The following is a 27,597-nucleotide window of genomic DNA, read 5'->3' on the forward strand; positions in this document are numbered from 1 at the left end:
ATGCTCGTCGAGTTCGAGGATCAGGATAGCATTAGGATGGATCAGAGGTGGATTATTCCCTGGCGACATGCTGATGGGACCGATGAAGTTTTTCGTCCCATGGTCTTGTTTCGAAGAGATACTACGGATGAGGGGTGCGCTAGGGTTTCTCTTTTAGTCATTTTAGCCATTATTATTAGATCATTGCCATAAGAAACGTATTATATAAGCTAGGGTGAGCCACACGGCCGGGGTAAGTACACTGCGAGTGCCATAACTTTTGTACGGCGTCCACTTAAATGCCATAACTTTTTTTCGTTCACTTGAGCATCACATCAGAGGAAAATCATTTACTTGAGTACTACTTTTGGCGAAAATCATTCACTTGAGTGCCACTTCTTGCGAATCATCCTAGGTGGACTTTCCGTTAATTTTTTAGTCATTTTTTAGCGATCGTTGACGCCTAAATTTTGATTAATCTATTTTTTGCATAAAAATTATAAAAAATCATCTCACATATTTATTTTTAGCGTACATTGCATTGGCATATAATCGGGCAAGCGGAACACTTAATTTAGCATGCGTCTAGACTAGGCACGGGATGGAAAAATACACCGAGAAGATTTGAAACTTCAAGGACTGTATTGCAAATACTTAAAATTTCGGGGACTGTATTGCAAATACTTGGAACTTCAGGGACTGTATTGCAAATACCAAAAGAAGATGAAGAAGGGGGGGAAGTGGAAGAGAATTGAGAGAGAGAGTAGAAGAGAATTGAGAGAGTTTTTTAGGAAGAGTGGAAGAGAATTGAGAGAGTTTTGAGAGAGTTTTTGAGAGGAATTTTTAGAGAGGAAAAAGAGAGTTCTTGAGAAAAATCAGAAGAGAAAATTCGAGAGTGAAGAAAAGTGTTTTAGTCGAGCATCATCTTCGACGAGTCCCGACACATATTTCGCCCCTCGCAACCCAACAAGGCCATTGCTTGCCATTTTCGACGACAGCCGCGTTCTTCCAGCTCCGAGATCTTGAAGGGAACTATAATGTGTATGTGAGTAAGATTTTATGTAATAGAAGGTAATCCTTTTCATCTCGATCTACAAAAATGTAATCGTTTGGTTTGAACATTTGTTTGTTTATTTTAGACATGCCACGTGTTCCAAATTTTAGCATTATTACATGTTAATTTATTTTTATAAATACTCGTGATCGGCTGTGTTTTCTTTCTTTCTAAATCACCCATGGTGTATATCGTACAAAGTTCAATGTTTTACATCCCCATAAAAAAGAAGAAAAAACCAAAAAAATTGCATCTTTGAATTTCAAGCAAAATCCATCAAAATTGCCAAATCAAATATTTTTCATGAAAATGGTACCGAAAGGGCGTTAGAGAAATCGACGTAACCAAATCCCCCGAATTCAAAATCTCTGGTTCGCGGAAATAAGATAGTTTTCTCCCGCTATTTTATTTAGGTTTCTAATCAACCTACCAAAAATGATTAGTGGCGGCTCCAAAAAATGAAAAATCTTTTGCAAGATAATCACATGAACCATAAGTTGCGATTTGGTATGGACTTGGGAGAGTCCGAGTTAGGTTAGTTAATTAATTAACCTGATAATCCATTAGCCCGAAAATTAACCTCGTCTTATTTTTCTAGGTCGCGACAGACTGGCGACTCCACCGGGGACGCAAAGAGGACTTAGGCCAGATAATTTCATGAAAAAGAAATCACTTGATTTGGCAAACTTTGGTTGAATTCTCATTCTTAGGTGTTAAATGTTTTTGCAGATTGGGAGTTATAAGGGGAGGAGTGATCGGCTAACCCTTTGTTTTGCAGGCTTGGTGAATTGGAATTGTGATTTAACTTTTGAATCATTGAAGCGGTGTTTGCCTCTAATTGTTGTGCATGATTTATCGTATTTGCACTACACTGCACACAACCCGTGACCGGACCTGGGTCACACTAATAGTTTTAAGATGGTATTTAGATGGTTCTTTAACCTTGGCGGTAAGGTTTCGCTAAAGGTTATCCCATCCGGATCCCGAAAATTTTTTCAAAAAAATGGCTCAAGGATTGTTCTCATGCACGTGAGGCTACGATGCATGATAATTGCCTTTGTCGACCGAACCAAGCCGAAGTGATTGGACCCGACTAGTCATGATTATTGTACGCGAGGTTGCGACTAGTCATGATGACTGTGCGCGAGGCTGCGACATGTCATTTCGTTCATCATTTCACTTTGCAAAAGCCTTTTGGATAGATAGAATAAGATTTAAATTCACAATTCATGCGCATGTCTTTGTGATTGGCATTTTCTTCGTATGAGAGGTAATTTCTTGTCTCTTGTACCCTGTTATCTCATTTTTATTTTGGGCGGGTCCATGGTTTAGGTTGATTGTTTAGAAGTTTCATTGTCTTATTTCCAATTTCGCACTTTGCTTCCGTAGCTTTTACAATTTCATCGGTTGTCCTCAATTCTGATTTGGCTTATTCCTGTTGTGCGATTTTTACTAAATTCTACGATCGAGCTTTGAGTAAGTGCCAAACACGAAAGTTGTAGACCTATGTTTCAACTAATATCTTGCAAAATTTCAGAATTAAATTCATAATTTAAGATGGCCCTTCGTTTTTTCAACAACATGCGGTTATAACAGTTTTCTGAACGTGATTTTTTTGGAAAAACACATTAAACTGATTTGACCCGTGCATTTCTAGTCTGATTGGCCAACATAAAAGTTGTTCATCATCTTCTCAACTACAAGCTCGTAAAATTTGGACATGTTTTGATCAACGTACGAATTAATACGAATTTTTTCGTAAAAGCGGACAAACTGAAAATTACATGTTTCAATCCTTTGGTCATAATCACTTTGTTCGTTTGAGTCTAGAGGGATGTCATGGGCCGGCTCGCTATTCTTGCTCCCTATACTCATTTTGGGTTTGTTACTGCGTACAGGTAATTTGTCACGGATCCTCTACACATTACTCGATCGGCCGCAAAGAGGATGTCCGACATCAACGCTATCGTCGTCTTTGCCCTAGACGAGAAACTTGGCTCCTTGATCGAGCGCTTTGAAGGGATGATGTCCCGAAAGATGGAAGAAATTATGGCCGCCTTCACCGCCAAACTTCAATCATCCGCCGCCATCCCGCCGCTTCCTGCTCTAGTTCCTCCTACGGACAACTTCGGTAAAGCCCCGGAAGCTACTCCCTATCCGACAATGCCGGTAGAGGATGTGATCATCACGGGCGTGAGCTCGAGCACGCCGCCCGTAGTCCCAATCCCTCAAGCCAGCCCTGTGGCCCCCGGATTGAATGGTGATACGGCCAAGCTATTGGCCCAAATGGAACAGAGGATCCGAGAGGTCGAGGGGACTCACAACATACCCGGGTCGACACTGTCTGTCTTTTCAAAGATCATTGTGCCGGAAAAGTTCAAGATGCCCGACTTCGAAAAGTATGATGGAACTTCCAACCCGTTTCAGCATGTCCGAAGCTGTCACAAATGTCAGATTCATGGTGACAAGATTAATGTCCCTCCAAACGAGTTGCATCGGTTATCCGAACCATGGCCGTTTTCTATGTGGGGCATTGATGTTATCGGCCCTATCAACCCTAAAGCATCCAATGGGCATCGATTCATCTTGGTAGCAATTGACTATTTCTCTAAATGAATCGAAGCCGCATCTTATTTAGCGGTTACAGCACGAAATATCGTGAAATTTATCCGTCGAGATATCATCGCTCGATATGGTTCACCTGAAGCCATAATCACCGACAATGGCTCAAACTTGAACAACAAGCTAATGGACGAATTGTTCAAAGAATTCAAGATCAAGCATCCGAACTCTTCCCCATATCGTCCTCGGATGAATGGAGCAGTAGAAGCCGCCAATAAGAACATCAAGAAAATCTTAGCGAAGACGGCTGAAAATTATCGCGATTGGCATGAGAGGTTGCCATTTGCACTTATGGCGTATCGGACCTCGATCCGGACATCTACGGGGGCAACCCCGTATTCTCTTGTATATGGAATGGAGGCTGTTCTACCGGTTGAAGTGGAAATTCCTTCCTTACGTATACTGTCTCAAGCTATCTTGACGGAAGCTGAATGGATCCAGCAGAGGGCGAGCCAATTGAATCTGATCGATGAAAAGAGACTTAAGGTTATATGTCATGGCCAGTGTTATCAGCAGAGGGTTGCTAATTCATTCAACAAAAAAGTTCGGCCTCGATATTTTCGGATCAATAACCTGGTCTTGCGAAAATTGTTGCCAATGGTCCCACTCCCGGAAGGGAAGTTCGCTCCAAACTATGGTGGTCCATATATAGTAAAGAAGGTGCTCCCTGGTGGTGCTTTGATTCTAGCCGAGATGGATGGTCGTGTCTTTTCCAATCCAGTCAATTCGATCTTTGTAAAAAAATATTATACTTGATTTACTCTCATGTTTTCATAATCGAGTTATAATATTAAGACAGATTCGCGAGTTGTTCACATTCGGGCATTCGTTTGTTGAGAGATTATTTCAAATGGGGGTTTCTCTGGCCCAATTGAATTGATCATCGGGAGCGTGAGATTTACATATCCACAAAGTAAAGGGGTTATCTTGCAAAAAAATATGACGACCAAGATAAAATCTGTCAACATATGGAAGAAGGAATAATACGAAAGCGAAATGCAAATCAAGAAAAACTTGCATTTATTCCATCCATCGGGAAACCTTACAAACAGATCATCGGGGTGGGAACGTAAAGCCAAACCGAGCCCTAATGAGCATCACAAAGGAGTTTAACCGACTTTCCATACGGTTGATGCTCCGCCTACACCGATCGCTTCGAGAATCGAGATCCGCCAGCTTAAAGAGGAGGAGCTCACATTTCTCTTTAAGCTTGGCCACCCCGTCCTCGTGATACTCGGCAGCAGATTCCAAGTCATGGATCAGCATTCTCCCGCGGGCTATATCCAGTGTCGGATCGTCCAGCCTTTCTTCCAGCCATGTGCATTGGAATTTCAAAACGATATCAAGCGGATCGCGCTCGAAGATGGTCCGGGACATGGCCAAACGTTCCACCAAGTTCCCCCTCTCACGAATCAGCAGCGAGACTTGTTCATTACCATAGTCAAGGGCCTTCTTATGATTGTCGGCTACAAGACCGGCCAACACCAAGCTGTCCGACCGATCCCGATAGCGAGCTCTCACAAGATGAGCCAAAGTAACATCTTGATGAGCAAGATGGTAAGCCTCCGGGAAGTTAGTGAAGAGGGTAGGGAAGATCCTATATTCCTTTTCTAACTCGGTACCTTGAATAGAAACGGTGTCCATATCCGTAAATATGAGACGGATTTCGGTTTCGACCTCCGGATGGTTGGCTATATAAGAGTAGCCCTGGCCTAAGAGATTATAAAGTTTCTCCCATTTGGCCAAAACTTCAGCCGAGAAGACGCGTGCAGGGAGGGAGGCCATTGTTGCTGAAGCCGCTTAAAAAGAGTGGATGCGAAAGAGTGCTTAGAAGGTTGGAGATGAAGATATGAAAGCGATAATCGTCTCGGCGTTAAATCCTAATTTAAAGGGCAGAAAAAGTTATAGCAATAATTATTGTGGGGGCCGAGTTAATTATCCGGGCAAAACTACAGACGTTTCGTCCGTGAATCACGGATCTACCATCTCGAGGCTCACGAAATTCGAAAAGTTGCGAAATGACTTAAAGGTTCCGCCATATTAAAAGAGGGACAAGCATACCGTGAGAAAAGATTTGAGGGTCCCAAAGCATGTCGAAGGAAATGAAGAAGACAGAGCGGGAAACATGAAATCTTGGGAGAAGCACTGGCTTGGTGGTTTTCATCCACGTTAAAAGGGAGACTCTGGAACATGCATGTTTACTCGGAAGAATTTGGAGAGAGTAAGCATACAGCGGAGAGTAGAGTGAACAAAAGGAAGTAAGAAGTATTTCAATCCAACATGTTTGGAGGCTACCAGCACTTACTGGAGGCAACCAACCTAGACATCCCCGAGAATGAACCGCTGAATTTCGAGGCCAAATCCAGCGCAGAAGCCGTAAAACCCAACTCCCTTGGCGGTGAAGTTCAAGATCTCGATAACAGCAACAACAATAGCAGCAGCAGCAGCCGTAGTCAACCCCGTAAAAGAAAACATCAAATCAAAGAGCTCGAAGCTGCCTTCAAGGAGTGCCCTTACGTGAACGGGAAACGAAAAAATGAGTTGAGCCGGAAGCTAGGAATGGAGCCCTTGAAGGTCGGGTTTTGGTTTCAAAACAAGCGGGCCCGAGTGAAAGTTCAGAGTGAAAGTCATGAACTTGCGTCTCTAAAGGAAGAAAATGAAGAGCTTCGAGCAGAGATCAAGAGGTATAGGGATGCTCTTAACATCGCTATTTGCCATGTCTGCAGCAACCCCATCACCTTTAGTGGCATGTTCCTTGATGAGCCACATCTGAGCATTGAAAATGCTCATTTATCGATTCATCCTCCCGAGCAAGTTCTCGCACAATCGGATTTCGTTGGGGATACATCCCGGAAAGTCGGCCTTGCGGAGGCGGAACCGATGCCCTTCGAGGGAAGTGACATGCATCACTACAATTGGAGTTTCCACGATGTCACGATCGGCCAATTCAACACCGATGAAACTCCGAATCAGTAGCCTACATGAAGCTTGAGTTTTTATTATGGGCTTTCAAAATATCACTCTTTTGAGCATTACTAGCTAGCCCTTATGAATTCTCAAGAGAAGTAGAGACATGCGTGAATGAATGTACTGTTTGTTACAAAGTCCCTATGCGAGACATTCTTCCTTTTACGCCTAGAGATAATCAAGGGGCAAAGAACAGTACTATCCGCAAATATCGTCATGCTTAAATGCGTGAATTCTTTGTCAGATTTGACTGAACGCCGAAAGAAAAAGCATTAAAAGCCTTCACATAAGTAGATGCAAAAAGATTTGAGAAGGGAAATAACCGCCTCGCTCGTAGGAGGAAGCGAAAAGATTTGAGGAGGGAAGTAACTGCCTCGTTTGTAGAGAAAGTGAAAAGATTTGAGGGCTCCTCCATATCAGAAAAGGAAGAAGATGATAGATGGAGTGAGAGATGAGAGTTATTATGAAACGGATCCAAGGCACTAAGAACGAAAAGGAGAGAAAAAGCTGTCCTCTTTCGTAGAGAAAGTGAAAACCTGTCTGCAAGACTAATAAAAAAAAGAGAGAGGAAGTTTATAAAGAACTTGAAGTCTCCATACACCTAGCGACCTTCATAATCCGTCACGAAAGGCCATCATCGCTTTTGTGATTTTCGGGCAATTTGTTTTTGCAAGTCCAAGAACATCTAAAGCTCATTCTCTAGCCGAAACAGCCATTTTCGGTCTACATATGGAAGGTTTTAAAAGAAAAACACGTTCATTCCAAGCGGAAGTATGGGAACCTTCCTATCCCGAGGATCTGCGAGTCATGGCCATTGATGGCAACCCCGTTTCCCTCTCAATCCTCGTTGCTATCTTGAGAAGTTGCATGTACAGGGTTTTTGCTTATGCGAAGGCAACGGATGCCTTAGAAGTGCTGAGGCGGTACAAAGAAGAGTTTGACATCGTCGTCACAGCCGTGGTAGGGATCAATATGGACGGTTTCAGTCTCTTAAAGATCATTGATTCCGAGTTAGACATACAGGTCATCGTAGTATCGCCAAGTAATGATCGCCAGTTCATAACGAGGGCCACATTGCATGGTGCTCGAGACGTCCTACAGAAGCCGGTCTGCGTTCGAATGCTCCAAAACATTTGGCAGCATGCTGTAAGGAAGCAATTACTCGAACAAAAAAACTACGACCAAGCTGATGACGACGATTTTGTCCAAAAGAAAAGGCCCCTTTGGTCCGCCAAGCTTCATTCTATATTCATTGAGGCAGTTCGACAGCTAGGAATCAATTCAAGACGACCAATGGCTGTACACAGAATAATGAATATAGACAGACTCACCATGCAAAGTGTCACGAATCACCTTCAAAGGGTTAGAGATAAGCCGAGGAAGCACGATGCAGGTTGGGACCAACGCGACCGGACCAAAGTTGATTGGAAGATCAATACCGGGAAAATCTACCGAGCAAAAGGTACTCGGCCACTTCCCAATCAAGAATACATGTCATACCAACCTTCCGCTGGTGGTTCTAGCAGCAGACCAGTTGATCATCCCTACAAGTTTCCGAGCAACGGCGGAAGCTCAAGCTCAAGGGGTCAGATTGCTCACGATGAAAACAAAGTGGGAAATCCGTCGCTAGTGTTAGCAAGTAACACTACCCAATTCGAGTATCAATCAGAAGATTACTTTGATGATGAGCTCACCACCTTGATCGCCCGGTTCGGAGCTGAAGGACCTCCCGAGTTGTGATCCGAAGCAAGTGATTATGGATCCTTGAACAACGATTGTTGGTGTTTAGTCCAAGACAGAATCGGTTGATCGTTGGAATGGCCAGCAAGAGAGGTGGAACCAATCTCGCATGAATACTTCTTTGATTCCATGTATAGTTCCCCTGCGTGGGATATTTTTTTTACTTTCTAGCTGTCTAGAATTTGCCTAGAGTTAAAGGGCGAATTTTCTCCTCCCTTATCAAATGCGTGAGTTCCTTGTTAAGCTAGGCCTGTAGAAAATCAATTTGTGGACGACGCCCCTGAACGCCCGTAAAGAGAGATTCCGAATAGCCTTACTTGGGAGAATACGAGTAAAAGGCCAAGCGGACTCAAAGATGGGTAACTCCGTATCGTCCCAATTGGCTCTTAATCATTTCAAACTCTGATTTAAGCTTATTTCATTCTCGACAGGAGATTGCCAACTGTTTTGAGAACAATATAGCAAAAAGCGAACCAACCGTGGACGCCAACATCACCACAGCCTAGTGGTTGGGGGAATGACAGTGGTCCGAGACGTTCCGGGTTCGATCCCGGGATTTGGCATCAATGTACAAAGATTAATAAAAACCTTTTTGCTTCAGATTCAATGACCGATTGAAGCTCAGCCCAGATGGTTACAAAACCGGAGAGATAACATCCCGGCCATACAATCCGATCCAGATGAGTTGATCTTTTCAATTCAAAGTTCACAAGAAATTCGTACAAGGGTAAAGCGGTATCATTTCAACTCGTTTAGGACATGAGAGCGTACATTGATGCTTTCCTTTTGATTTTTACAGGGGTCACTGCCTTTCCAGATAGGGAAGTATCCATTCTCCCCGAAAAATTAATGAAATAAGAAATTCCTGAAGCCTTTGACAATCTCATGTCTCGAACCGGATAATGAAGTTTTTGCAACTCATTTGCATGAGCAGGGGCAACTCGCGATCCACGCCCCTAAGAAGTTTCTTATGTGCTTGCGAATTCTGTCCACCAAGATAAAAAGTTGTTGCATTTTATATGCTCAAAAACACTCATACATTGCAAAGTTTGCGCATAACTGTTCCTCATGTTTAATTTACCAACTCTGAATAAGGAATATGAACTACATAAGATACATCGAATGTATGGAATGGGGCAGGGCAGGATGATGAAAGGCAATCCTTTCCCAAACACGTCCAATTTTTTCAGGCGAGATGAACGGTGGCAAAATTCCGCATTCCCCGAGGTAAAGAGTTTTCTCGCGAAAGGTACGACACCCGAAATGACAGAGGCATTCAGTTCTCTATCCCAAACACTACGGGTGATCCATTGATTACCCCTTTTGAGCGGTGGTTTCATTTCTTTACCCCTGTCAAGAACCACCCCACATCGGGGTCCAGACGATTTAATTCTAGCAGCAACACGAGGTAAATGGTTAGAAATTTTCTTGCTCGGACTAACATTAATCTTCGGGTGTTTCTTTGCATTTATACTCGAATTTTAATTCAAGTGCCTTAGGATGATGAAGAGCATTCACTTCTCTATCCTATACACTTCATTCTTTGCATAGCCCACTTGAGCCACGCAAATTCATTTCTTAAACCCCGTTGGTGATCATTTGCTCATTCCAAAGGCGAAGATAGCATTTTCCCAAGGATTAGAATTGGAGATGGTCGAGTCAACAGAGAATTCCCGAATGATCATTATGCTTGTTGTAATTCCTGGTTCAAAGTCATGGGATTGTAAAAAAAGGAGAGGCAAACTCAGCTTAAAGGAGAAGGGCCCGCTCTCAAAAAAAAACAAAAAAACAAAAAAAAAAAAAAAGCAAAATAAAGAGATGTCGAAGGGCTCTCAAAGAAAAAGGAAAAGAAATCTTTTCTCGAAAAAAAAGAAGAAAAAAGAAAAATGAGAGTCGGGAGTAAGAAAAGCAAAGGCTGATCTCATATGAAAATTTCAAGCATAGGAAAAGCAAAGTGCCTACCAAAAGTAAGGCCAATGCACATTCATTTGTAAAGTACTTCTGAATTTTGAATGTACATTTTTGCATGTTAAGTTGTAAATTCCATGTACATGTTTGCATTGTGTCTCTTGCAAATCCTTGACAGACACTTGTTATGAAGAAGACTCCCCAAGAAATCAGTTTGTAAAGTGCAATTTTCAGTAGAAAACTACCATCCCTCATTCAATGATGGTATTCTTTCTCAAGACATTTCCGGAAGACCAAGATCGGTGACTAGTCGGCGATGATCACCAACGTCAAGCCCCTTCTCATTTAATTTCTCGAGCCAAAACGAGCCTTTTCGTTCCTCGGTCCCCAATCCTAGCCTACGTTATAACCCTCCAAAGTCTCTTCGATTAGGGCACTTGAGTTAACGTAGAGTTAAATGATTTTAAGCATCACTCGAAGAAGTTCGAGCAAGATTATTTCTCTCTCATTTTTGCAGGATTCTTGACTTGTAAATCCGGAGCAAATGATGAAGAAATTCATTTCAAAGACCTTGACTCAACCGGAGTCCCCTTTGTAAACCTTTGACCTAGCTCTCATTACGGTCCTAATCAAGACCTCCGGATCGACTCGGTCGTATCAATTGCGAGATTACTTGGATCCTTATCGAATGCGATGATGGAAAGATTGAGTGATTTCTCTTGAATCCTCGCAGACAGGATAAATAGCTTTTCTCGAGAGTGAGAGAAAGCCCTTTCGGACTGAAGTCCCCCCATTCAGCTCACATTCGAGGTATTCGTAATGTGAGAACCTCCCTGGACAAAATTGGTAATGCAAACTTGACAGAATGGTTATGCATGAACCATAGTATGAGTGATTGCATTATACTCATTGTTGAATATGTTTGTGTGTGTTACCTATGACATTCTATGATAGGTAATACATTCCCGATGTTCGAGTTCCCTCCCAAGGTCTCGAAATTCATCCAAGGATTATTGAATGAGCAAGTTTTGCTGGCAAATGCCTACCAGGTACGATACAGCAATCCGCTTCGTTCCTTGATTAATCGTTTGGAGAACCCAGGTAAGTTTTCTGAACCCCTTTTCAAATTAACAACTCTTCTCATGATAGTTGTTATGATTCAATTCGTGCAATATGCCTCTTTTGTACTTATCGATTCCATTCGATGGTGCTCCTATCAAATATTGTTCAATTCGGGCAATATGCCTCTTCCGTCAAGTCGTGTAGACATATGCACCGGCGATCTTGACATCTTATCAAATCATAACGACATAGCTCTTATGGTTTCAATCTCGGGACGTGAAGACATATGCACCGGCGATCTTGACATCTTATCAAATCATAACGACGTAACTCTTATGGTTTCAATCTCGGGACGTGAAGACATATGCACCGGCGATCTTGATATCTTATCAAATCATAACGACGTAGCTCTTATGATTTCGGTCTCGAATCACGAAGACGTATGCACCGGTGATCTTGACCTTTAGTCGGCTCATAATGACATAGCTCTTATGATTTTCGGCTCCTTTATCAAATCATGAAGACATAAGCACCCATATTTTTGATCCAAACCAAATCATAACGACGTAGCTCTTATGATTTTGGTTCCCCTTTATCGAATCGTGAAGACATATGCACCGGCGATTTCGACATTTAATCAACTCACAACGACGTAGCTCTTGTGATCTCAAACGACACACATATCTTGCGCTGTCTTGCATTAGGGAGAAGTCTCCGATAACAGATAGGCCAAATACCTTAAAATCCTTGCATCCGCAAAAAGAAACTTGGAAATTAAGAGAACCATTAGCTTACGAGAAATTTGGTAAAACAGGTATTCTTGTATGCGATCCATGTGCATGTTTTTCTAACATGGAAAAGAGGAATTATGACACATGTTATTTACAGTCTTGCATATCATGCATCACTTCATTACATTAAAAAAAAAAAAAATGGGATTAAAACTCCCGCCAAAAAAGTTCATCCATAATTTGCACTATCAAAATTTAGGATTCAATTTTGTCTTTGAGCGGAACCTCTACGAGCCTCCACTCAAAGAGGGGCAGCTGTTGACGCCTAAATTTTGATTAATCTATTTTTTGCATAAAAATTATAAAAAATCATCTCACATATTTATTTTTAGCGTACATTGCATTGGCATATAATCGGGCAAGCAGAACACTTAATTTAGCATGCGTCTAGACTAGGCACGGGATGGAAAAATACACCGAGAAGATTTGAAACTTCAAGGACTGTATTGCAAATACTTAAAATTTCAGGGATCGTATTGCAAATACTTGGAACTTCAGGGACTGTATTGCAAATACCAAAAGAAGATGAAGAAGGGGGGAAGTGGAAGAGAATTGAGAGAGAGAGTAGAAGAGAATTGAGAGAGTTTTTTAGGAAGAGTGGAAGAGAATTGAGAGAGTTTTGAGAGAGTTTTTGAGAGGAATTTTTAGAGAGGAAAAAGAGAGTTCTTGAGAAAAATCGAAGAGAAAATTCGAGAGTGAAGAAAAGTGTTTTAGTCGAGCATCATCTTCGACGAGTCCCGACACATATTTCGCCCCTCGCAACCCAACAAGGCCATTGCTTGCCATTTTCGACGACAGCCGCGTTCTTCCAACTCCGAGATCTTGAAGGGAACTATAATGTGTATGTGAGTAAGATTTTATGTAATAGAAGGTAATCCTTTTCATCTCGATCTACAAAAATGTAATCGTTTGGTTTGAACATTTGTTTGTTTATTTTAGACATGCCACGTGTTCCAAATTTTAGCATTATTACATGTTAATTTATTTTTATAAATACTCGTGATCGGCTGTGTTTTCTTTCTTTCTAAATCACCCATGGTGTATATCGTACAAAGTTCAATGTTTTACATCCCCATAAAAAAGAAGAAAAAACCAAAAAAATTGCATCTTTGAATTTCAAGCAAAATCCATCAAAATTGCCAAATCAAATATTTTTCATGAAAATGGTACCGAAAGGGCGTTAGAGAAATCTGACGTAACCAAATCCCCGAATTCAAAATCTCCGGTTCGCGGAAATAAGATAGTTTTCTCCCGCTATTTTATTTAGGTTTCTAATCAACCTACCAAAAATGATTAGTGGCGGCTCCAAAAAATGAAAAATCTTTTGCAAGATAATCACATGAACCATAAGTTGCGATTTGGTATGGACTTGGGAGAGTCCGAGTTAGGTTAGTTAATTAATTAACCTGATAATCCATTAGCCCGAAAATTAACCTCGTCTTATTTTTCTAGGTCGCGACAGCGACGCGTGGATTTTTTTCAAATTTTTTTAATACATTGTGATTTTTTTTTTTATTTTGACATTTTTCTTTTTATCTTATTTTTGTTGCTTTTCAACCTTGGCCGGCGAGGGTTACTAGCGACTCTTGTCGGCCATGACCAGCTGGCCCAAGGTTTAGGGCTACCTCACCCTAGATCGGCGGAGTCATGACGGCCTTGGGCAGCGGCGGTGAGTGAGGTTGCAAAGGCCTCGCCAGATTAGGTGCCCTCACCCATGCCCGGTGGGGCCGTAAGGGCCCTCGTCCAAATCTAGAGAGGGCCTTCGCGCCCTCGCCCATCGCTGCCGAAGCCATGACGGCCCTAAGGGGTCATCGCTGCCCCACCAGCCTAAGGCAAAGCGGCCCTCGCCCCTAGGGTCGCCAATCGTGGCCGACGACTATCGTCGGGGACTCTCATAGGCCAAAGGAGCAAAAAATCAAAATAAAAATAAAAATTACAAAATAAATAAAAGAATTAGGAAAAAATCCATGTGTACATTAAAATATTCAATAGAATCGTTTCCCCGGTGCCACGTCGGCTTTTCTGGCATTCACGTCGGTGATAACACTTAAGTGATCGATTTTCAAAGTTATTGTACTTAAGTGAGCGAAAAAAATAAGTTATGGCACTCAAGTTAGCGCTATACAAAAGTTATGATACTCATGGTGTACTTACCTTCAACACGGTCTAACCCGACCGGACCAAGCCGACTAGTTCGGTTCAATTTCTGAGGGCGTCGGTCCGATTCTCAACTCCACAAAATTGGAACATGTGATTTTCACTTCGATTCCCAGTTTTTGGGGAAAATCGAATCGCACAAAGACCGATTATTATTATTTTTTATTTCTTAAATGTAAACCTAATAATCCACCAGTTTTTTTTTTATTTGTCAAATGCAAACCTAATTTTAATCGATATATTAAACTTAAAATCTTATTACTCACCCCTATTAATAATTCACCGGTTCTATTGGGCCGCTTAGGAACCGATTTCATTGGACCGCCTAGGAACCGCTCCAGCTCCCTGTTCTTGGGTAGGGTTGAACCAAATTAAGAAATGATCAGCACTAATAGAAGCAACATTGAATGATAGGAATGAAAATTCAGTGTTATATAACCTACTCAACAATTTTTATTTTCCCTTGTCATTATCTAGGCAATAAATAGTTTCGATTTTCGAATGTGAATAATCATATGTAAACCGAAACGCGTAGTAATTATTGAGAAAGCTAAGGAACCCGACTCTCACTCAATTTTGAGGAGATCCTTTGTATATCACGAAACTACCTTCATTAATTAGCAGGCAAAGCATAATTGTAGCAGCTAATAAGCACATGCATCCGGCCAAATAGAATTTCCTAATATATAGTGTGTGCCCGCCAAATCTAAGTTTATTCCGTTTCAGTGCAATTGGCACAATCTTGTCGGCCATATTATATAAATATGATGGAATCCCCAATCTCACACGACTAATTTAAAATAATTGATGGCAAAAAAATGGGGGACAGATTGGCGATCAATCTAAAGATTTCAAAGCAATATTTTCATCCAGGAGGAGGGGCAAGCTATAACCAAGACAAGCTACGACTCTCCAGGCTCATGGAAGAAGAAAGGAAAAGGAGGATTCCGAGCTTCCAGATTCATTTTTCGGTAATTGCAATCGACGCTTTAACTCCCTTCATAATCCTCCTAGCGAAAAATCCTAGATTTAGCCGGACCTCCCATGGTCGATACGAGCATCTTTATATGTTGATATCAGCAGACGAAGTAAACATCGTCGTTTTTCTCATTGTCGTGAGTCGTGATCATGTACTGGACTTGACATTGGCCCGTTCTTTTTTTCCACTCGGCAGCTCTGTCGGGGCTCGACAACATGGGGTTCATTGCGAACATGGTGACCATGGTGCTATACTTCTACCTGGTGATGAACTTTGATGTGTCGACCGCTTTGAACGCTCTGACCGACTTCCTGGGTTCAACCTTCTTTCTCACACTTGTTGGTGCCTTCATTTCCAGCACCTACTTGAGCAGACTCACGGCCTGTCTTATTTTCAGAACCATCGAAGTTTTGGTATTTACTTATGTTCTTCATTTGGGATGACCGTGACTTTTGATTTCAGCCATAACTCTAGGATTGACTTTGTTACTGCCATTCAGGCTTTGGCAATGTTAACCATTGAGGCCCACGCCAAGCATTTACACCCAAACAAATGTGGGAAATCAAGCTGTTGGGATACACGTAACATGCATAGGCAAATAAAACATATAAAATACGCAGCGGAAATAAATAAAAACCTATACATGTATCTCCAGAGGCGTAGTTCGTGCGTTTCAATCGAAAAACACGTGCAACAAAGGAGTTTAACGGATTACCTCTTGAAGCGTGCTTGAAATGAAATAGGTTTTGATGTTCTTCAATCCGAGCCCCATAAGTGTCGGACCTCTAGTTCAGACACACCACCAATCGCAACGATGAACGGAAGAACGAGCGCGCAAGAATCACCACTTGAATTGTGCTAGCAATATCGTGGATACATTACTCCGCTATCTCAAAATATTTTGGTCACGAAAGGGAGAGAGTTTTTTAGAGGCTCTTCAATAATTCCTTTTACGAACACTTTTTCGCAGCTCTCAAAATGCTCATTACGCTTTCTCAAATGCACGCCAAGTGAAAACCGTTTTCACTCATTTTCCTTTTTTTTTTCCTTTCTGCAGACAAATCTCCTTTTTTTTTTAATTGAAAATATGCGCCGCATGATCAGCATCGTGAGAAGCACCCACGATCTGATCGTGGGCGCATTGCACAACGACGGCAACTGACGTTGCCGTTCGTTGTGCATGGGCACACGATGAGCAACATTTGCTCATCGTGTGCCACGCACATGGTCAGCATTTGCTGACCATGTGCGTGCACATAATAATAATTATTTTTTAATAATAACCATTATTATTATAATAAAAACAAAAAGGCTATATACAATAATAAATGTGCATGTTAGACATATAATATATGTCCACGTTGAGCATACGTGTGCATTATATGCACGTGAGCCGATGACCAAAAATAAAATTAAAATTAAATCACATTTAATTTAATTTTAGCCCGACTAAAATCGGTATATCGTAATTGCAAACATATTTGCAATGTTGTCTTTCCGTTCATCGTCGTCATGTATTGATTAAGGTGTGTGACATTCCTGGGTTCATCACCGAGCTGGCAAGAAGACACGCACTAACATTTTAGTACTTCCAAGAGAATTGATTGTCCCGATCAACCTCTAGGTCCTACAAGCCATGAGTGACATCTAGCAATATGTCATGGCTACCCAGGCAGTGTGAATGCTTTAAGAACATAATGAACCCGTCAGCTTTAGTTACTGTGTAATTCAATCCCTCTGTCTGACTATATCCCGATCGAACAAAGGCCATGGAATATTTGTCAAGCCACCAATTCGATCATTTGCACAAATTTAATCGACATGCATTTATACGAGACATAAACATTTTATTCTCGAATACAACCCCGGCCGAGGATTTCAATACATTGTCATAATTAAATCGCATAGGATATCATACCTTGAATATAACAAGGTGACAGATTCCATTTTGCGCACACGTGTGACTTCGTATGTGTATGAACTATAACCATCAAGTACAGAGACGGATCGACGAACCATCAATATGCGTCCTTGTGAACCATAACCATCCAACACACAAGTCAACACTGTGCCTCAGGTCTAAGGATTATTTACACAATACCAAAGCATGAACGATTAGACATTGACCACGTTAAAAGCTTCCATGTCGCTAATCGTTCAATGCGTGTCATGTTCAATGAACTTGTCCAATACAAGCACCTGTGTTCCAACTCGGGCATCGCAATACCCAATGATTTGTGACTCCTCAATTCCTTAAGTATCCAATACTCAATGGTGAAGTTAAGAACACACCGGTCTCAACGGGATCGTTGATATGCATTCAATGATCCATCGACTAGGAACAGTTTAAAGATTTAGTCTAACCGTGAACCTATCACATATATTCTCAACGTCTCAAGAATAGGTCCAGTCACAACCGATCTTATGGAATTTATTCATATATTTAAATAATTGGACAAATGAATAAATACGTTTATGCCATTAATTAAATAAGAAATTGGAACTACAACTGAAATCCCTACCATGTAACTATTACATAGTCACTTTAGGGCATATCTCTAACAATCTCCCACTTGCACTAAAGCCAACTAGTCCGGTACCTCAAACCCATTTTGTCAAGGTGTCTTTCAAAAGAAGACTGAGGTAAGGCCTTAGTAAAGGGATCTGCCACGTTTTCCGCTAAGGCAATTTTCTGCAAGGCGATATCACCTCTCCCAACTATTTCTCCGATGAGATGGAAGCATCTCTCAATGTGCTTGGACTTTTGGTGAGACCTCGGCTCCTTAGCTTGAGCGATTGCCCCATTGTTGTCACAAAACAATGTAACCGGTCGCTCAATGGAAGGAACTACTCCAAGTTCAGAAATGAATTTCTTCATCCAAGCGACTTCCTTTGCTGCTTCTGAAGCGGCTACATACTCTGCCTCGGTGGTGGAATCAGCGGTTGTGCTTTGTTTGGAACTCTTCCAACTAACCGCACCACCATTGAGTGTAAAGACAAACCCAGATGTAGACTTATAGTCATTCGGATCCGATTGAAAATCGGAATCAGTATAAGCTTCAACTTTAAACTCTCCTTCTCCATATATCAAGAATAAGTCCTTCGCAAATACTTAAGGATATTCGTAATCGCTATCTAGTGCTCTTCCCCTGGATCAGACTGATATCTGCTAGTAATACTTACAGCATGCGCAATATCAGGTCGTGTACATAGCATAGCATACATTATGCTTCCAATTGCGGATGCTTAAGGTATTTTTGCCATCCGCTCTCTTTCTTCAGGAGTGTTGGGACACATCTCCTTGGAAAGACGGATTCCATGCCTAAAAGGCAATAATCCTCTTTTGGAACATTGCATGTTAAACCATGTTAACACTTTATCTATGTACGTAGATTGGGAGAGGCCAATCAATTTTCTCGATCTATCTCTATAGATCTTGATATCTAAAATATAAGTTGCCTCTCCTAAATCTTTCATGGAGAATTTATGTGACAAGAATAGTTTGATCGATGATATCATTGGAATATCATTCTCGATTAAAAGTATATCATCGACATAAAGAACTAGAAACGCAATTGCGCTCCCACCGACCTTCTTATATACACATGGTTCATCCGGGTTTTTAATGAAGCCAAACGATTTGACTACCTCATCAAAACGGATGTTCCAACTTCTGGAGGCTTGTTTGAGTCCATAAATGCATCTCTTGAGCCTACACACCTTTCGACTTTCACCACTAGATTCAAAACCCCGTGGTTGTTCTATATAAATGTTCTCCTCGAGGAAACCATTTACAAAAGCCGTTTTGACATCCATCCGGAATATCTCATAATCAAGGTGCGCAGCTATAGCCAACATAATCCGAATGGATTTTAGCATGGCTACAGGTGAGAAAGTTTCGTCGTAATCGATCCCTTCTTTTTGACGATATCCTTTCGCCACCAGCCGTGCTTTGTAAGTTCCAACTTGACCATCAGCGTTCATCTTCCTCTTGAAGATCCATTTATAGCCAATTGGTACAATACCATCAAGCAGATCAACTAGAGTCCAAACATCGTTGGAATACATTGAATCCATTTCGGATTTCATGGCTTCTAGCCATTTACCAGAATCGATGTCCGACATTGCCTCCTCATAGGTGCTAGGATCACTCGGTTGATCACTATCATTCACAATGAATAGTGGCTCAATATCTTCAACCGAGTGTCTATAACGAATAGGCAGACGAGACGTTCTCGCACTCCTCCTAAGAGATTGTGTATCAGAAGTTCCCACCGAATCAGAGATCGGTGTCCGAACTTGGTTATTTCTTACTTCATTATTTTCTTCTTGTAAGACTATTTTTCGCCCAACACCACCTTCTTGAATGAACTAATTCTCCAGAAAGGAAGCATGCCTACCGACCGAAACTCTTTGGTCATAGTGAAAATAGAAATAATACCCAATAGTCTCTTTTGGATATCCAATGAAGCAACCTTGTTCGGACCTAGCCTCCAATTTCTCTGTCCTCAACTTCTTGATGAAAGCGGGACAACCCCAAATCTTAGTATGATTAAGACTTGGTTTCCTACTATGCCATATCTCATAAGGCGTAGTTGGAACAGATTTGGATGGCACTCTGTTAAGTAAATATGCAGCTGTTTCAAGGGCATATCCCCAAAGGGATACTGGCAAATCGGTGTAACTCATCATAGATCGCACCATATCCAATAAAGTGCGATTTCTCCTTTCGGATACACCATTATGTTCTGAAGTTGCAGGAGGTGTCCACTATGATAAAATGCCATTATCTTTAAGATAGTCCAAGAATTCAGTACTAAGGTATTCAGCTCCTTGATCAGATTAAAGAGCCTTAATACTCTTTCCCGTTTATTTCTCAACTTCGGACCTAAATTCCTTGAACTTTTCAAAAGATTCAGATTTATACTTCATTAAGTACAAATACTCATACCGTGAATGATCGTCGGTAAAGGTAATGAAGAAGAATAACCACCCCTAGCAGTTTCATTAATTGGTCCACATACATCTGTATGTATCAATCCTCGTACGTCGGCAGCTCGCGCACTATGTCCTACAAAGGGCGCCTTAGTCATTTTTCCTAAAAGACATGCATGACAAGTCGAGTATGGTTCAAAATCAATTGGATTAATATATCCATCATTACTCAACTTGTTAATCCTGTCTTCTCCAATATGACCTAATCGAAGATGCCAAACATACATTGGATTTGGACTATCTCTAGGGCGTTTATTAGTTATGACATTTACATCGTGACTATTTTGTTTATTGACATTGGCAATCGCATTACCGGACATTGTAATGGTATAGAGATTATTGGTTAATAATCCAGAACCAACACACGTTCTATTATAATAAATAGAACATACATCATCAGCAAAAGAAAACTCATAATTCTCTTTACCCAAACGAGGTATAGAGATGATGTTCCGAACAGCATTCTCATAATGCAAACAATTCTTTAAAACCAAAATATGTCCGGAAGGCAAACATAAACGAAAAGTCCCTATAGCTAATGCAGCAACTCTTGCCCCATTTGCAAATGTTAGGACAATCGCATTTCGCCCCAACATCCTGCTTATTTCCGGATTCCGCAAAGACATACAAATATGTGAGGTTGCAGCAGAATCTAGAATCCATAAGTTGGATTCAGCACTAACCATAAGATTAGTTTCAATAAGCATGGACACCATACCTTCACAAGGTTGGTTCTTTGGCTTGACCTTCAAGCTCGCGAGGTACTTCTTGCAGTTACTCCTCCAGTGCCCCATGATACCACAGTAATGATATTTCCCTTTTTCAATCTTGGGTTTTGGTTGCACAACAGCTTTCACAGGCCTCTTCCATTTCTTTTTCTTCAAAATAGTCTTACTTTTTGAAGAAGAAACCTTAGCCATAGCCACTACATTTGGCCTTGTATTGTGCATTTTCTTCTCATAAACTACCAGCATGCTATGTAACTCAGCAAGAGTTTTCTCCATCTTATGCATGTGGAAGTTTTGGACAAAACCAGAGAAGGAATCGGGTAAGGATTGGAGGATCAAATCCATAGCTAAGTCATTGTCCATAACGAGATTCAGCCTAGCCAATTCTTCTATGTGCCGGATCATTTTCAAAACGTGATCATTAACTGATGATCCTTCAGCCATTCTCATGCGATACAATGCCTTAGATATCTCATATCTAGAGGTTCGACCATTCTCATCAAAGAATTCTTTTAGGTGCAATATGATCGACCTAGCATCTTCCGTTGCTTCATACTTCTTCTGAAATTCATTATTCATTGAAGCAAGCATATATGACCTAACTTTTAAGTCATCATCATGCCACTTATCATAAGTGACACGTTCCTCTTGGGTCCCACCCTCGGGAAAAGATGTTGGCATTTTTTCATCAAGCACATACCCGAGTTTTTCTGAATTGAGAACAATTCTCAGATTCCTCACCCGATCGGTGAAATTGGGTCCAGTCAAACAGTTCTTGTCAAGTATCGAAGCAAGCGGGTTTGTGTTCACCATTTTCAGAGTAATAAATATCTGTGCAGAAAATAAATTGTTAGATGCTGTCTTTCAAAGTAACTATTTCATTTTGGCATTTAAATGAAATAGATCCTCCCACTAAATTTATATTCGGATCCCATACTCCTTAAAAATGGGAAACGGTAATCTTTGTTGGGTAAAGATTATTAGTGGGGATTGGAGTCCCACCAGCTCATAGTCCACCTCACCTAACAGTTATTGGTGTTCTATAAACTTGGTGAGTGAATCAACTTATTCAACGCATCATATACAAGTCCCAATCATAATTTCGGCCTCTAGACCATGAAAGTCTCACTCGACAGTTATTGACCTCATGATCATAGTTAAGTCTTACCCATCGTCTCATGCAAGAATTGAAAACGCAAACGATCCCCTCACCTAACAGTTATTGGAAATCATTTGGCTCCAACCCCACAACATCATATGCTTAATGGAGTGGTCCATTATTATGAATGGCAATTGACCCCTATGTATCCATAGCCAGTCAATCAACCACTATAATATAGGATCAAACCACGACGACGGAAGGCCACGAGTCCGAAACCCATTACGACTTAATATTATTTTAAGGAGGTTGTGGTCATTATTAAAGGTCTCACTTTGCACATTAACCGGTTTAACATGCTCATAAAACATAATAAATAAATAGATGTCAAACGTATAAACATCTATCCTACGTGGTGATCATGGAATTATGGTTTAATGGATCTCGAGCTAATGAGACTACATTTAACCATTTTAATATTTTAATATTGGAGATCTGCTTTTCGCTTCGTCTTGGTTCCTTGAACTCTTCGCGAACCGGGCCCATAGAGCTCTCCGGCTTAACGGCTCCTCCACGTAATCCTCGTAGCATTTATATCAACAATTGACTATGCTAAACTACGCTAAAAATAAAAATTACATGAAACATAAAAGAAGGACGCGGCTTCCATTTAATAATTACAACCCCAAAAAATTACCCGTAATCACCATACATTCATTCATACATCAATCACATTGATTAGGGGTTTTTCCATGATCACCACCCTTCCACGTGAGCAATAAATTCATAATTTAAAGCTTCGGAAGGCACAAAAATTCTGCATTTAATCATATTAATGGTTGAGCAACGCAAGCCGCATAAAAAAAAATTTAACGCCAGCGAAACAAATTTCACATGTGTAATTCTAAGCGGCAGTAGCATTCTCGCCACTAGATTCGTAGCTGCGAATCATTTTGCAGAATTCATACATAATATAAAATAACTACAGATTTTCGATTCAAAATTGATTTAGCCTCAATTTTTGCTACGTTGATTAATTTATCGAATAAAGTAATCAACTTCTATCGGCCACGTAAAAAGAACAATTCTCTAAAAATAAATTGGCCATAGCATCGCAAAAATCACTACGAACTAAAATTAATTAAACGCACGAAAATGCCTAAGGATTGGCTCTGATACCACTATTGGGATACACGTAACATGCATAGGCAAATAAAACATATAAAATACGCAGCGGAAATAAATAAAAACCTATACATGTATCTCCAGAGGCATAGTTCGTGTGTTTCAATCGAAAAACACGTGCAACGAAGGAGTTTAACGGATTACCTCTTGAAGCGTGCTTGAAATGAAATAGGTTTAGATGTTCTTCGATCCGAGCCCCACAAGTGTCGGGCCTCTAGTTCAGACACACCACTAATCGCAACGATGAACGGAAGAACGAGCGCGCGAGAATCACCACTTGAATTGTGCTAGCAATGTCGTGGATACATTACTCCGCAATCTCAAAATATTTTGGTCACGAAAGGGAGAGAGTTTTTTAGAGGCTCTTCAATAATTCCTTTTACGAACACTTTTTCGCAGCTCTCAAAATGCTCATTACGCTTTCTCAAATGCACGCCAAGTGAAAACCGTTTTCACTCGTTTTTCTTTTTTTTTTCCTTTCTGCAGACAAATCTCTTTTTTTTTTTTTAATTGAAAACATGCGCCGCACGATCAGCATCGTGAGAAGCACCCACGATCTGATCGTGGGCGCATTGCACAACGACGGCAAGCGACGTTGCCGTTCGTTGTGCATGGGCACACGATGAGCAACATTTGCTCATCGTGTGCCACGCACATGGTCAGCATTTGCTGACCATGTGCATGCACATAATAATTTTTTTTTTAATAATAACCATTATTATTATAATAAAAACAAAAAGGCTATATACAATAATAAATGTGCATGTTAGACATATAATATATGTCCACGTTGAGCATACGTGTGCATTATATGCACGTGAGCCGATGACCAAAAATAAAATTAAAATTAAATCACATTTAATTTAATTTTAGCCCGACTAAAATCGGTATATCGTAATTGCAAACATATTTGCAATGTTGTCTTTCCGTTCATCGTCGTCATGTATTGATTAAGGTGTGTGACATTCCTAGGTTCATCATTGAGCTGGCAGTAAGACATGCACTAACATTTTAGTACTTCCAAGAGAATTGATTGTCCCGATCAACCTCTAGGTCCTACAAGCCATGAGTGACATCTAGCAATATGTCATGGCTACCCATGCAGTGTGAATGCTTTAAGAACATAATGAACCTGTCAGCTTTAGTTACTGTGTAATTCAATTCCTCTGTCTGACTATATCCCGATCGAACAAAGGCCATGGAATATTTGTCAAGCCACCAATTCGATCATTTGCACATATTTAATCGACATGCATTTATACGAGACATAAACATTTTATTCTCGAATACAACCCCGGCCGAGGATTTCAATGCATTGTCATATTTAAATCGCATAGGATATCATACCTTGAATATAACAAGGTGACAGATTCCATTTTGCGCACACGTGTGACTTCGTATGTGTATGAACTATAACCATCAAGTACGGAGACGATCGACGAACCATCAATATGCGTCCTTGTGAACCATAGCCATCTAACACACAAGTCAACACTGTGCCTCAGGTCTAAGGATTATTTACACAATACCAAAGCATGAATGATTAGACATTGACCACGCTAAAAGCTTCAATGTCGCTAATCGTTCAATGCGTGTCATGTTCAATGAACTTATCCAATACAAGCACCTGTGTTCCAACTCGGGCATCGCAATACCCAATGATTTGTGACTCCTCAATTCCTTAAGTATCCAATACTCAATGGTGAAGTTAAGAACACACCGGTCTCAACATGATTATTGATATCCATTCAATGATCCATCGACTAGGAACAGTTTAAAGATTCAGTCTAACCGTGAACCTGTCACATATATTCTCAACGTCTCAAGAATAAGTCCAGTCACAACTGATCTTATGGAATTTATTCATATATTTAAATAATTAGATAAATGAATAAATACGTTTATGCCATTAATTAAATAAGAAATTGAAAATATAACTGAAATCCCTACCATGTAACTATTACATAGTCACTTTAGGGCATATCTCTAACACAAGCTGCATCCACGGAGGGACGGCCGTTTACTTCTATGCCAACCTCTGCCTCTTGGCCCTCGGTTACGGCGGCATCCGGGGTGCCTTTCTCGCACTCGGGGCAGACCAATTTGACCAGAGGGACCCTACTGAGGCTGCCGCTCTCCCCACCTTCTTCAACTATCTCGTCCTCTGTATCACGGCCAGTACCACCTTTGGGGTCACGGCCATTGTGTGGCTCAGCATGAACAAAGGTTGGCACTGGGGTTTAATTTCCTTATTTCGACGATCGCTAGCACCATTGGCTTCGTCGTTTTGGCTATAGGGAAGCCGTTTTATCGCCTGCAGCCACTGGAGATAGCCCAATCATCCGAATTTGGCACATAAATTTATTGGGTTCCTTCTCTGAATACTGAATACTTTTCATAAATAGATATCCAAGGGCGTGCATGACAATACTTCTGGAGTAAAAATCAGTTTGGTAACACAACTTATGAAGTAGAAATCCGTTTGGTTACGCAACTTTATTTTTTTACTTTTGAAGCATTCTTTTTCTCTAGAATTTGTAAGCATAAGTGTTGCCATGCGCGCCATTTAGTCGAATTCAAGCCTACAGTAAAAATTTGTCACGCCATTCTTGTAAATCAATCTCTATATATCAGTATGTAAGCTTGTTGCTATTGAAATCGGACAGGTTGTGCTTCTGGCCATCAAGAACCGGAAGTTGCCCCTACCAGAGAATTTAGCTGACTTGTTTGAGATGAGTGACAAGGCGAGCAGTGTCTTAGTAGTAGCCAAAATCGGTCACACTGACCAATTGAGGTGAATTCATTAATACAACCTCGAAACACATGTCGAATCTATTCAAATGTCCTTTTTGCCTTCACCTCATCTCGTCCATGATTTAATTATCGTGCCAAAGGCTCGGAATGTTGATCTGTAGTTTTTAATGCACATGACCGATTGATCCTATGTTCGGGAGCTGGTTCCTAGACAAAGCAGCAATCCTACCAAAAGAATCAAAGCCTGAGCCATGGAAAGCGTGCACAGTGACACTATTTGAAGAGGTCAAAGTCCTGACCAGGATGCTTCCAATCTTGGCCAGCACCGTCATCATGAACACATGCCTGGGTCAGCTCCAGACCTTCTCGGTCCAACAGGGCGGCCCGTGGAGCCGCACCTCGGGTCCCTCGTCCCCCTCCTCTTCATGTCCATCCTCATCCCCATCTACGAGTGCGTATTCGTCCCCTTCGCCCCCAAGCTCACCAGCCACCCGTCGGGCATCACTCAACACCAGTGTGTCGGGGTTGGCCTCGCCCTGTTCGTGATCTCCATGGTCGTCCGGCTTCGTCGAGGTCAAGCGATGAGATGAGTTTAACAAGAGCCCTCCCCGCGTCATCAGCCCCTTCTGGCTCGCTCTGCAGTATTGCATCTTTGGGATCGCCGAAATGTTCATGCCGGTGGGGCTGCCGGAGTTCTTTTACAAAGAGGCGCCGGTCGGGATGAGGTCACTCTCGATGTGGTTCATTTGGCTCTCGTTGTCCTTGGGCTACTTCTTGAGCTCCATCTTTGTGAACCTTGTCAATTCGGTCACCGAGATGATCACACCGAACAAGCAAGGATGGCTACATGGGGTGGACCTCAACAAGAATAATGTCAATCTGTTCTATTGGTTCAAGGCCATCCTGAGCACGCTCAACTTCGGAGTATACCTGGCCGCCTCCTCTTGGTACAAGTAAAAGACGAACAACCCTGCAGATTCGGATATGAAACCGATGGCCCCGAATGGCGTGCCTCTAATCACGAACAACATCGCGACGACCGACTGAAGCACTCAGAGCGACGCATCGGTGGTGTTCAATCCCGTTTCCTCTAAGGCCGTGCCCGTTACTAAAGTTAATAATGCTGCGGAAAAAAAAAAAAAAAAAACAGGAGCTGCTGTGAACTAGTTTCAAAGTACAATCGACTCCAAGATTGAAATTGGCATTGTCCTCTACTTTGCCTTTAGTTTTTTGGTTGTGCTTATGTTGCGCATGGTGTGCTATGATCAATCAATTGCAGCTTATTGGCACACACCTTGGCTTGGATTCTGATATTAACTTTTGATTTTTCGGTTTTCTATATAATAAAAAGCGCTTTTACAAAGTGCTGCGGTGTTTTTACACTTCTTATCTCTTTGTTTCTTTGCCTACATCCATTTCATCGAAATTCGATCGACAATGTTTCATAAAGTAATGTGAACCGACAACTTTTGAGGGATCTCAATCGGTCTCTTCTTCTCCAAGTATCTCGATTGCTTATTTTGTATGGTTAATATTACAAAAAACTTCAAATTGATACACCTATTTAGGATTAGTAT

The 27,597-nt window shown here is 41.3% G+C and overlaps 1 pseudogene; it reads left to right on the forward strand.

Moving 5' to 3' along the window:
- On the forward strand, window positions 1–27,016 carry LOC115756187 (annotated as a pseudogene).
- The last annotated feature ends 581 nt before the right edge of the window (window positions 27,017–27,597 follow it).

This window comes from Rhodamnia argentea, chromosome 6 (genome assembly GCF_020921035.1).
Source record: "Rhodamnia argentea isolate NSW1041297 chromosome 6, ASM2092103v1, whole genome shotgun sequence".
NCBI lineage: Eukaryota > Viridiplantae > Streptophyta > Magnoliopsida > Myrtales > Myrtaceae > Rhodamnia > Rhodamnia argentea.